Here is a 13,729-nt window from a genome sequence, read left to right on the forward strand (position 1 = left end):
CGAAATCATCGTAGAGGCTCAAATTTGGAAAGGTTTTATTAGTTCGTTGTTGATTTTCAAACTGTGTTTTATTCCTTCGACGTTTTTTATTTGATATTTAGTATATGTATATATACATGTTTTTAGATTTTTAGAGATTCTCACTTTGTGGCCGGTTAAAACCGGATGATTTTTCGCACTGGATCTGAATGTTACCTGAGGAAGCCGTCCATATTCACGTGGACGGTTGATTTGGCGAAATTGCAAATCTGATGCGTATATATGTTACACTAGAATAAGCCGCGCAACCACTGGCCAAGTGGACTAGTTATATTATGCGCACTTACCGGTGATCGAATAGACAAATATAACTAGTCCACTATAGGCCAGTGGTTATACAGCTTGTCCTATATGCGTAATATATATTGTATATGGTAAACCTGTCTTAAACAGAGGTCAGATTTATGAGGGCCGCTTGCAATGGGCCCGGAATCCAGAAGATGTCTTTGAAAATGTTTGTTTTTAAGAAGTCGATGATTTACAATTGAGCCAAAATCATTCATAGTTAAAAAGATCGGAAAGAATAAAGCATTATTACATCATCGGGATTTCATTTTAATGGTACATCATTCTGAGGTTAATCTAAGAAAATTGATTTCCGCTGATGGGCCATGAGCTAAGCCGAAGTGGACCCAATATTCAACCCCGCTCATCTTGTCTGGCTCTGACATCATCTTTGCCAATAAATTGCTGCAAAACCAATCAACTCCTCTCGGTGACGTGCCAGTTTGTATCCCTAGTTTGAGGTCAGAAAGGCCTGGTGGATAGACCTTTCCACAAGAACAACACAATGAGGTTCCTATGGGGCTCAAACCCACGATCTGGCACTTCAGATACATGTGAAAGTCAGTGGCACTTAAGATATTAATTCCTAAAGTCTAGACCACACAGCAAGACATAGAATCTCTTTTCTTACTTGCTGTTTACTGTTTTGCTACAAAACCACGTTCAGTGAAGCACTGTTTCAAGTAACCAACAAGTTGGAGTTTTGTGAAACCGAAACTCTTGTGCGTTGGTCCCAGTAACTGAACAAAATGATACAATAAGGGTACCGGCAACGATACTGTGGCAAGCGAGGATTCGGCCAGGTGGCACTGGGTTGCCGCGCTTTACTTTCTTTTACATCAACTACATTCGCATTAGTAACTCAATCTTTAGTGAAATCTATTCCATACGCTGAGTAAGAAAGCGAATCTTATTTCTATTCGATGACTTGTTTGATATTTTTATTTTGAAGCCTAAAAATCAAGCTCAAATTTTATTGAAAATGAACTGATTTTCACTACGAATGACCCAGCGTATGATTGCCCCATCTGGTGAGTGCCGACACCCCATTAATTTGCTGTGTACGCAGTCACTGAAATCTATTTCTGGTTAATATTCTATCGTGTGCCCTAGGCTTGAAATGTTAATTTTTTTAACTGTAAAATTTATGAAATTAAATCGATAAGAGGGTTTGTTTCGTGAATTGGGACTCGGGGTCAAAGACAGGGTTTACTGTTTTTCCGTTCCATCGCTGTTCTAGTTTTTTCATTCTCTATTCGGATTCAATACATCTTTTGTTTTCAATGTTTCATCACATATCGAGTACACTTGGCACAAATCAGTGATTTATTGACCTTTTAGATCTCAAAGAAGGAATGCGTGATTATGATGTCAGAATGCTTCTTTATCCTTCCTTCACAAACTCTGCTCAAATGTAGAAAATTTCATTGTCATTTCGATTTCAACTGGAATCTTAAAATGGCTTTCTTTTTGTATCTCGATATTTCAAATTTCTCGGCGCTGTTATGAATATGTCCCCGAAAAAAATGACTTATCGCTCAATACGGCCTTCTTGCGAGATTGGTAGAAGAAAAAGTATCAAGTATTTCGTTGAAGAAAAACCCCAAAGTATATTAAGGAAATAGTGAAGTGATGAAGAGAAGTGATATCCGACTAATTTCTAAGAGCTGTTTTCAAAACTGTTCAGTTTCAGTCTTGAAAACAGGTAATAGAAATGTAACTACTCGCTTAGTTTAGTTGGAAATTGTTGTTTTTTTCTTCAATTGAGTAATAGGCAGTCATTTACAGAAGTATTTGGATTCAAACACAGTTGCATTTGAAAAACTGCGTTTACGAAAAGTGTTCACGAACATCGCAGTCTCGAGAACACGTTCTCGAACCTACCAAGCTATATTAAAGACAAATGGCTTCTTCCTTTCATCCTTAGCCTGGTTACATTTGTGTAAAAAACCTCAATAGTGGTGGTCTGATTTTCCCTTTTGATCTAGCAAATGGGATGATTCGCATGTTGAGATATAGTCTTTGATATATTTTGGGTAGGTAAACTGACCCAGTTCCGGAATGATGCCTTGTTTCTCCTAATCGGCCGGGTGACTTTTGTAAACACTTCAATAACATTTATAGTCAGTTCATTTCTATAGCTGCCGGGTCTGTTTTGGCTAGCTTGAACATGATTTAAAAAGAGTAATGTACAGGGTAGAAAGGTGACTGGCCGGGTCAACTATTAGGCTCAACAGAAATGAGGAACAAGGTATCGATTTCTTAGCCTTCGAAAATATCACATTATTTGATAGTCTACCCCCACGTTATCGTTCTATTCTTGGGAGGGGACAAGTTTGTGTTTTGGATAACAAACATAATCTTACATACGATATAAAATGTTGAAATAAGTTGAAATCTTGGTTATAACATAGGCCTAGTTTGAGATTCGAGTGCAACTATTCCGTACTGTCTCAATCAGTAGTGGAATGATTGAAAAAGGATCGCAAAAATAATTGAAGGACGTAACGGACATTCAGCCCTGGTGCTGGTTCGTGCCAGTGGAGGAATGATATCGGTCAAGATAGTTGTTCTTTTATCACCAGTTTATAACATGGTTTAACCTGAGATGTGAAGTATCTATCCAAAAAATGGGTTTTACCAGCCCTTCGGGAAACGGGATCCTGGTTGAAAGTAAATCAGTTTTATACATTTATGTTTCAAGGATTGGCTGAAAACAGAATCGGGTCCCGGGTTTGTCAGTCGTCCCTTAAGTCCATTAGTGGTCTTAAACCTTAAGACCGGTCTTAAGGCATGATTGGCTATAGAACAAAGTTGGTCAAAGACTGGCCATGAATTTACGCCGTGAACTGGGCCCTGGTGTAGTTGTGGGTAGCAATTTGACTTGAATTGAGCTCAAAATGGAATTGAAACAGCCGGTCTGGAATTGAGATAATAAATTTGAAATAATGCTAAGAATGATACCTTGTTTCTCCTAATCGACCGGGTCATTTTATAACGTGCAATACAATTTGTAATCCAATTCATTTCTGTGCAACCGTGCATTCTTATAACTATTGATGTATTTAGAAACAACATGTTTAATAATTATCTCAATCTATTTTTGAACTGTTGACGAAAAAAAGTTTGATGTTTAATATGAATATAGAATAATGAAATATTATTGCAAACGAATATGTGTAAGTGTTTTTCTTGGGAGAAAGTTACTGATGGAACTGAGAAGGATTGATCCGGTTTGTGTGAACGGCTAGATTTAGACGATAACCCAACTGCCGGATTTAACATCGGTTTCAGATTGAGTTTGTTCCCCGGCTGGTGCCGACTGGACGACCGCTTGACACTTCGCTTTCCATTTATCGATACACTCACGCGTTTTCGGATCGACCTGGATTCGAACATCGGTCGTCGGATTCGCGGTCGGTTCGTGGCTGTCTTTGCGCCGCTGTTGAGCGATGCTCGAACGGCGTCGTTCGTTGCCGGCGCTCGCGGCTACTTTGGAGGCGAGCGAATGTCTCACTTGCCGCAGTTCGTTCTCGCATTTATCATGTTCCGGCACGGCATTAGGTTGGACGGATTCTATGATGCTGGTGTGGGAACCACGCGGACTGTTGTCTGTAATCGATGTCATTAATGTTCCGCGACGATACGAATTTAATGGCGTCTTCCCGGAGGCGGCCATGCTCAATCTGCGGTGATTGATCGGACTGGCCGCCGATGAATCTGAATATAAAAAATGAATTTGTCGAAATGTATGAACACGAAGTAACATACTGTAACATCGGTCTGCCATTTGCCTAGTTTGAAATTTTCAAAACTAATATGCACGTTTAAAGAAACATCAACTTTCCTGCAGAGAAAAGCCAATCACACACGGAATAACAAAATACACAGAAAACATTTTTTTCACGAAAAAAACAATTTTTTCGGTGCCGTGTGCGGCGGGCTTTTAAAGATCCATTCTCGGTGATTTACGGTTACGGTTACGGTCTCGTGAGAGGACATGAGAGGGCCCAGGCGCGTAATCTAGTTTATAGCGTCTTGAAAGCTTACCTTTTCTGGCACTGCTTCCGATGGATAAACTTGCTCTTCTGATTGGATCCCTTGCTGTCGTGACCGCGTCGTTGACTTTTACCATCGGGGGTGTCTGAATGATAAGACTCCCTTTTCGCAGGTCTCCTCCAGGTACAATACTTCCCTTCCGCGCATGCGCTGCGATACTTTGCTTTCGCGGTGCTATGCTCGGTTTTCGCCCGCTAGCGCCGCCTACATCGCAGTTAACGGCCCGCGATTTTTCGTTCGCATTCACTTCGGTAGCTATGGCGACGCTCAGACGACGACCGGCGGGTCCAGTAACTCCGATCGAGGAAGCGGGATCACCGAGATCGAAATCAGACGTGGCTTCTTCACTGCGTTATAAAAACAGAAATGTTCGTTCGAAGAAAGATCTAGTAGCTATACCCGAGACACGCATGAATCGAGTTGGTGAAACATCGCAATATACAGAAACAACTCACTGATTCAAGATAGGGATACTGGCACTCACCAGATGGCACAACAAACACTGGGTTATTGGTAGTGAAAATCAGTTCATTTTCAACGATTTTGAACTCGATATTTAGGCTTCCAAATCCGAACATTATCAATCGAGTCATCGGATAGACATAAGATCGGCTTTCTCACTCACTTTATGGTATAATGGTATATATTTTATTATATTAACGGCAGATTTACTAAAAATTGACTTACAAGTGAGAAAAGTTGATTCGAATTTGATTGAAATGTAGGAGAGAAATTGAAGCGCGATAACCCAGCGCCACTAGTGATCCGGCGGATTATCGCTTATAGCGTTGCCGGTATCCCACTAAAAATCAAGAAAAATTAAAGTGACCACCAGTCGATACATACCAATGTTTCAGTGCAACGGCGTGTAGTACGTCAGAAACGAGCGTTGACCGTCGCTCTTTTAACCGTTGATCGCAAGTGAATCCGTGTTCAGCCTCATCTAACATTATATTAGTTCCACTTCGACTACGATGCAAGTTCGACGCTGAAATATATTGGCCGTAACAAGCAAGGATGTTGGCATAAGAATTGTTATTTCCACATCCGTGTCCATATCCATGCCCATGCCGATGCCCATGTCCATGTACATGTTTTGTTACCTGTTATGTCATGATTACGTAAGTTATGTTATCTGTATATGTATCTTTAACAGTAGTTGCAAGTTTGTCCTGATGAGGCACTTGGCAAAGGGGAGAAGAGCGTTGGGTTTTTAGTCAAAGCGCTAAGTTTACCAGTCCTGCTACCTTACCTATCATGTTAGACTACATGTTATATTCATGTTATGCTATGCTATGTTACCTGCTAGGTTATGTTATGTAACGTTTACCTGTAGATGGTGCCGCAACGACCAAGTCGCTTTCCTGCGGTAGAGTCATACACATCCATTCAAATCTATTGAGTTGAGTTACCATAGGTCGATCTTGTGGGTTTACGCTTAGCAGATTCAGAATCAAATCCCTACATTCTAATTGTAGAAAAAAGAATTTTCCGAAAATCAGTGTTTGAATGATGAGTTTATCCAAATTATGTTCAATGTTTTGGGAATCATATCATTCAATACGGATCTTTAAGCAACTCCGTTGTTTATTTACATTTCAAAATAGTTTCACTATAATGCGGTCTACATACATACATCAAATTAGATTCATTCTCGGTTATTTACCTTGAGATACAGTTTTAAGGAAACGAATTTTGTGAGTGGTCATCGATTCGCGCAAAACTGATAAATCCATATCGGAAAATGGAAAACATCCGCAAACCATCGCGTACAAGCAGATACCTGTAATTCGTATGCTTATTTATTAGAACAAAGTTATCTTTTTCTTGTTTGAGCCAACACATCCGAAATGTTGTAATAAAAGACGCTGATAGAATGGGGTTACCGGCACCGTAACTGTGGCAAACGAGAATTATGCAAAGATCCGCCAGGTTCGCTGTGGTTTACTGCACATCAATTACTTTTACATTTCAGCTAAATTCGACTTTTCCCAAATAAATAAATCAATTATCAGTGAAATCTATGCCATGCACGTGCACTGGGTAAGAAAATGAAACGTATTCGATGACAGATTTAATGATAGTATGCGGATTTGGAAGAATGCTGTTACAATTCTAAAGAAATTCACTACGAATAACTCGATGTTCAATGTTGTGCCATCTGATGTGTATGCGAGGCGGTAACCCTTACCGTGCGAGGATCGCAGCTCGAAACTAACTTTGGACCGGTCCATCAATTGTGGGTTTACGCGCACTTACTTTACCTGGGCTTCACTTAATTTGAATTAATTGCTTGGTCCCCATAATATGACAAAATATAATTGCTTATGGGTGTTATTTTAACTATGATACAAGAATGCATTCCACAATTCTCGAAACAATAGCCAGAGTTAATCGAAATAGTTTCGAATTCACGTGTATCGTTATACCTAAACTCCACAAATCAGCCTTATACGCGTCATAGAGCTCTCCATCCATCACTTCCGGTGCTGCGTACACGTAGGAGCCGCAAGGTGTCGAACAGTGTTCCGTCCGGTTTGAAAGACGCGCTAATCCAAAATCTATTCGAATTCAAATGACAAGAAAATATCATTGTATATACTTATTCGGCGTATTTACTACGCACTACAGGTATCGGTCTGCAATCTGGGATCCCAACCTTCAGGCATTCACTTATATATATATACATATATATATATATATATATATATATATATATATATATATATATATATATATATATATATATATATATATATATATATATATATATATATATATATATATATATATATATATATATATATATATATATATATATATATATATATATATATATATATTTATATATATATATCGGGTTTAAGGCCATGTCAATAAAGTGCCGAATGTTTGAAGGAGGAGTGTAAGTTAATAGAAATCTGCAAAAATGTAAATTTAAATTGGTAAGAATAACGAACTTTTGAATGGGATGAGCAATAATTCAAGTTGAATTATCGGGAAGACGGTATCAATGTTTATAACTTTATCAGCGCGCATTGTTGCACTAACTTTATAAGTGAGTGATATCACAAAAAAAGTTAATTATCAGCTGAAAAAAAGGGGAAAAAAGGGACAAAAATTCAACAATGCGGACCCTGGAAACTGTGAAAAGGTAAGAGATTTTAGTCAAAACGTTCCACGGTGTCCAGATTGATACATATACGTACATCCAGTGCCAAGATCGAATAAAATTAACCGATAATGAATACTAATAATGTGGAAAATGAGTTCCGACACCTAACTGGCTGCGTTGTTAATAGTACTGGCGGATTATATTTCGATTCGGGTTTCCCCACTTATCCACTCCCTCTATTTAATTTCGCTCAACATGTCGCATTCACAGGCTAATTAGTTAGAATTATCGTAATTGCTAAGTTCAGATAATTACGTACCGGTAATCTTAATGTTGTATTCTTCATCTAAGAGAAAATTGTCGAGTTTCAAATCGCGATGAACGACAGCGACTGAGTGTAAGTAAGTAACGACATCTATCATCTGTTTGAATAATCGTCTGCTCTCAGCCTCGCTCAGGTGTCCGTTCCTTTTCTCGTTTACGTATTCCAATAAATCGCCGTTAGGTACGAATTCCTCCACTAGGTACAAATGGGTTGACGTCTCAACTGCTTCTATCAACTGGACCTGAAGAAAAGAGTGTCTAGTTTATGAGTGTGTCAATGTATGTTTAATGTTGGATGTGTAACGTCAAATTATAACACTAGATGGCGAAACCATACGGTTAGTTTTTCAACTCGGACAAGGAGGTAAAAATTTATCAAGTAGCCTACCTCAGGATTCGAACCCAAAAAATCCAAGAAGAAAGACACTAAATATTTGGATGGATATATGAAAGCTGTGGGTACTGGAGTGTGTAATGGGTAGTGTAGTGTAATCTGTGTGCATTTGTGGCCAGCACAAAGGTCACATTGTTCAGTGGGGTTTGGTCCAGGACTCGCGAGATTTTCAACAACACGGAAGTAACGTGTAAAAAATGATGACTTGAATTGCATGACTACCTACCACCCCTCATTATTGTTGGAAAACTAAACGTTCCGCACTGACTAAAAATTAGTTATAACATTTTAGAAATGGCCAGAATTTTGACTTAGGTTCTATCTCATTTTTATTCTAAAATTGCGATTGGTATATTTTTTTTTTAAACGGCCGTTAAGGCTTCATGTTTCGTCTGCAATTCACTGCAAATAGTTACGCAACTACGCACATTTCAGTGTTTTTGGCAGCTGTACACTCAATCGGCACCGTTCGTGACTAGCTTCACTGCGGGATTATCATTAATTAACATCGCCATATCACATCATCTACTTATATTGTGCCTTAAAACCCTAACAGCCGAAATAATTGAAATGCACACACGATTTCTATCATTGAAAATTGAGAGAGTGGCCATGTTTGTGTTCTGCTGCTTCGCGTAAATCCCGCGCGGTGGCGCAACCGCGCGGAGTGGGGCCGATACGTCCAGATATTCATCCGAGAAATACGTAGATAGCGATTTGTATGAAGATATGCTTTGAATATGTTTTGGATAAAGTCGCATTCGATACGAATCATTTTGGCGGAATGGCCGTCCAAACTAGATAATGGTAACGTGACTTGTTGTATCTTATGAATAATTCAGAGATTGACGTTTTTTGGTATTACCGGTATTTCTTTTTGACTTTGCCAAACCAAAGTCCTATTCGACGCAAATATTTCCTTTATCAGATGCGCAGGATTCGGTTGAAATCTTAATCTTACCAGATGAGGATGTAATAGTCTCTGGTGTAGATAGATTTCTCGTGGCAAAAACTTTGACAGAAATTCTGCAGCTATTTTCTGTTTCGCGATGATTTTCACCGCTACATCTCTGTTGAATCGTCTCGAATGCGCCCTCTTGACTTTCGTAAACAGACCTTGACCGATGACCTCATGAACTGTGTATCCTAATTGGCTGAGAGGATCTTGTCGTTCGGGTTTCCACAAATGGTTTTTCCGTTTCAGAACGATTTCGCTCTCATCGAGCTGTACCACAGTTGGGCGGTATTCGTCCATGACTGCCGTCAACGCCCTGTGGCAACGGGGTTACTAAGTCAACGGTTGCTAGAAAACACTTATGAGACACGTTTACAAAACCAGTAGACTTCTTGCGTTTTTTCGAAATTATTTCATTTTGAATCAAAGTGAACAATTCATTTGAATTATTTTCAAGGAAAAATAATTAGAAAACTCACAATGAGCCTGGCGCGCTGACCACTCGGTCACAACTACGAGCTATCATCTGAAGAGATCTCGTTGAGATGATTGCTCGTAGGTCACAGCCTGAATGCCGGGTGTCCTATAAGTCTATCGAGTCTATTGATAAATCCGAAAAATTATGAAACAATGAAAGGTGAACGCAAGTCATCGGGATTACGAGTTATTGTTCACAGTAAAAACAAAGTTCCGACCTCGAGTAAAAAATTCAGGACTTTTTGCACCTGCAAAAATGACTGCCATTGCTCCTAATGTAGCTTTCAGGCTACTAAATATGTATCGTCAATGGCTGCCAGGTACGACTACGCTAACCATCAGCTACCAGTGCCTATACCTGGCAGCTTCCACCATTAAGTTTCTTGTAAATGTAAACTTTTAGGGTTGTTAATAGACATTCCTTCAGTTTATGATTTATTTTCGACGTTTCGACTTTATCCTTCAAAAATGTGACTTGTACAGACATCTTTCTATTGGAATTGTAAAAAAAAACATTAACATTTTATTTTCAAAATGTCACTGTGACCAACCGACAGTAAATACGGGTTTAAGTTGTATGAAGTGACAATGCCAATATCATCCAAATCATCCGCAACTTCATAATACACAATGGATTTATGAGAAACAATGAAAATATGAACAAAAATAGCAGTAAAAGGGGTGAAATAACTGTCATAATTCCGTTCTGGTTGATAGGATTGTCCCAGCTCTACTTGTAGTTCACCACAAAATTGCAAACATGGAACTGAGTGAAAACGTCATATAGAAAATCTGCCTGTTCCGTTGGGATTGGTAAAAACGTAGTTATAGCGGATGGAAGATTAAATATTGCAAATGCGAGTGAAACTGTTACAAGCATTATTGTTGTACGTTTTGATTTTGTAGTTTTCTGATCAGACGAAACAATTTTTGAACCTCTGAATAACTGAACTATTATAACAGAATTTGATGTTACAATAAAAATCAAGGGTATGATGTGGAGGTGGATGTCAATTATGGTAAAATATGTTATTTGGTCGGATAACGCATAGTAACATCCGAAAGACAGGTCTGTCAAATGAATCGATAAAGCAGGTAGAAGAAGCATAACCAGTAGATTTACTGCAATAATCATCAATATAACGAAACTTGCGAATGTAGGTGTACATATCAAACGAGATGTGAACGGGAAGAGCACAACTGCCGCACGTTCAAGAGTTATCGCTACTATTAACCACGAACTATTGCTGACCGCAAGCCCCATTATAAATTCGTGGATTTGACAACTGATCAGTGAATTCATGATAAATATAGGAGCATTTTTAACGTGGAAGAAAACAAACTGTAAAACAGGCATCAGCGTAAAACTGATGCAGATCGTGAAATCGCTGATGGCCAAAGCGATCAGATAGTTTGCGTAAGATAAACTGCGGAATCGGCGACTTATCATTATCAGGAAAGTAGCTGAATTCCCGAAAACTCCAAGCATGAACAAGGTTGGTAAAACGACGAATGACACAGTACGGTAGGTTCCAGATCTGTTTACCACGGACATAGGAATGATGTTACTGCTATAAGTTCGACCGATCTGCATCCGAGTGGAATTCATGATTCGCGATAACTGCAAATAAATCGAAGGTATGTTCCCGGCTTGCTCAGCACAGACACAAACGCTATGAATTTAGCCAATCTACATATAAGTTAACCTCTGGACTAAGAAAGCGCTGACAGAATATACTGTTGAATGAGTGTACTGTCTGTATCAATAGTCTGACGCAAGTTGAAGCCATCTCCTGTCTAGTGAGGCCTAAAATACCCTTTGTTTGCATCAAATGAAAAATCATTTCTCCAGAAATCTCGAAATAGACTCAGACTGTGAAAATTGGACCATTGTCTAAAATATAAATGTAACTTAATCAAATATCAATATCGGTTGTAAGAGAAGTAGTCAATATATTTATCGTGAAAATATTTCACCGTAAAACATCCGAACAGGTCGGGTACAATTCAAATCGTGTTAGTAAGGTCAGAATGATCTCGCAATTAATTTCTTTCTGTAAGCAGGACGATCACACCTGACCCTCGGTTCATAGTGGGTTGGGCAAATATTTCGGATACTGAAGGTCCTGACTTTAAGTCCAATACCCACACAACCTCAAGTAATTTTCTATTTTTGTGCAAAGATTAATAACCATATTTGATGGAGAATTTCAATTGTCCGAAGTTTTTTAGATTTTTTTGGAGTTGAACAAACCAAAAATGAAATAGAAAAGTAGTACCGTACACGTAACAAGTATCAATGAAAATAAGTCGTAATAACTGAAATCGCTAGTACAACAGCTTGATTATCATTTGTTTTCTAGTGCTGATTTCCGAGCGCCTTTTAGAAGCTCAGTGCAATGAGATAACTCGAATGATATTTGCAAGACCTATACCAAAAATACGCCTAATAAATGTATCAGGCCACTGCTGCTATAACAAATCTTTATCCCTAGAGCAGTTAAAACTACATTGAATAATAGAAATTGAATCATTTTGCTTGCAATGTATTTACAAAATGTGCTGCTTTAGAATATGAATGTTTTGATAGAATTTTATAAAATAATTCTTGTTTTGAATTACGTGTACCTATTGCTATTCTAGTATATTCCTTCAATAAACACACATTACAGGTCGTATTTAAACAAGAATTCTCGAGCTTGTTCTCATTAACGTATTTTTGAACCAGTTGATTGTATTGGGTTTGCGTTGATCATGAAAATGGAAAGAGAACACCAAATGAAGAGGAAGATATGCAGATTTATTCAGAGCTGCAAGTTCACTTTAAGCGGTGGCATGGACGATCCTGATTCTTCTCCCAGTTTTCAATATCTACTTCCATTCTCATTGGACACGATCCCTCCCACTTTTGGACTATTATGCCGGGATACGAGGACGTTCTCTCAAGCGAAGCGAAGGCTCCCTCTTCCTCGCAAACTTCACATAAAACTCTTTACCACCTCAGTATTGAAAATTGTCTGGTTATATACTATGACTCTACTGTACGAATACCAATACGAACATTTATTACACTCAAACCGTTTCCATGGTATACGGAGGAAAAACAGTATATAAAATTGATAACATAAACGGTACGAAAAGCTTTCAAAACTTGATAAACTGGGCACACACATAATACACTATTTACAATACATATTTACATGTACAATACATTTACTACATGAGAGATTTAGATACATCTAGTCCTATTTTGATAAATTGTGCCAAATTCAAAATTGGATTTAATACATCTACATAAGTTCCGAAAGGTATTTACATCAAAGTAGTTTTCACGGAATTCGGTGAGTAAATTACAATCGAAAATGAAATATCGTTCGTCTCCTAAAGCGTTGCAGGCGGGACATAATCTAAAAAACAATATCACGACAGTCAATACTAACGTATTTACGCACTTGAGTCCCACTGCTGCTATAACAATTCAAGCCCAACATCTAACTGATTTCATGTCTACTTTCCGGTCGAATACCTTGTTGTCTATATTCACAAACTTTGTTTCAATTTCTATTAAAGGGGAAGCACTTCACACAAAAATTAATCAAACTAATAAAAAACACGGTCTCATTGACAATGCACACAGAACGGAGGGCTGAAACAGAACAGAATGAATTTCAACATCAACGCAAATAGTACATGTAAGTGTAAATTGGTGACAATATGTGACAATAAATTGATTTCGTCGAGCAAGGGGCTGCAGAACTATATGATATTCAATCTAAACTTATGTTTTAAAAATGAGCGCAAATCATCGCAACAATGGGGACCTCGAGGGACCGCCACAAAATGGCGCCTAGAAACTGGAAACTTCTTTATTGGTTACTGAATTGACGCTTATGTGTTCAGATGCGAACTATAACAAGTATTCATTGACATTTGGACAACATCTGCATATATACATCCCCTTATGAGTATTGTGAATTAGTTAATGCGTTTGTCCGTAATCGCTTGATACACAGACTCACGGGGTACGAACGTCACGCATGGGCGCCTGCAATTTGGAATGATTAAAATTGCATCGCTTTCC

Source organism: Tubulanus polymorphus, chromosome 4 (assembly GCF_964204645.1).
Source record: "Tubulanus polymorphus chromosome 4, tnTubPoly1.2, whole genome shotgun sequence".
NCBI classification, from domain to species: domain Eukaryota; kingdom Metazoa; phylum Nemertea; class Palaeonemertea; order Tubulaniformes; family Tubulanidae; genus Tubulanus; species Tubulanus polymorphus.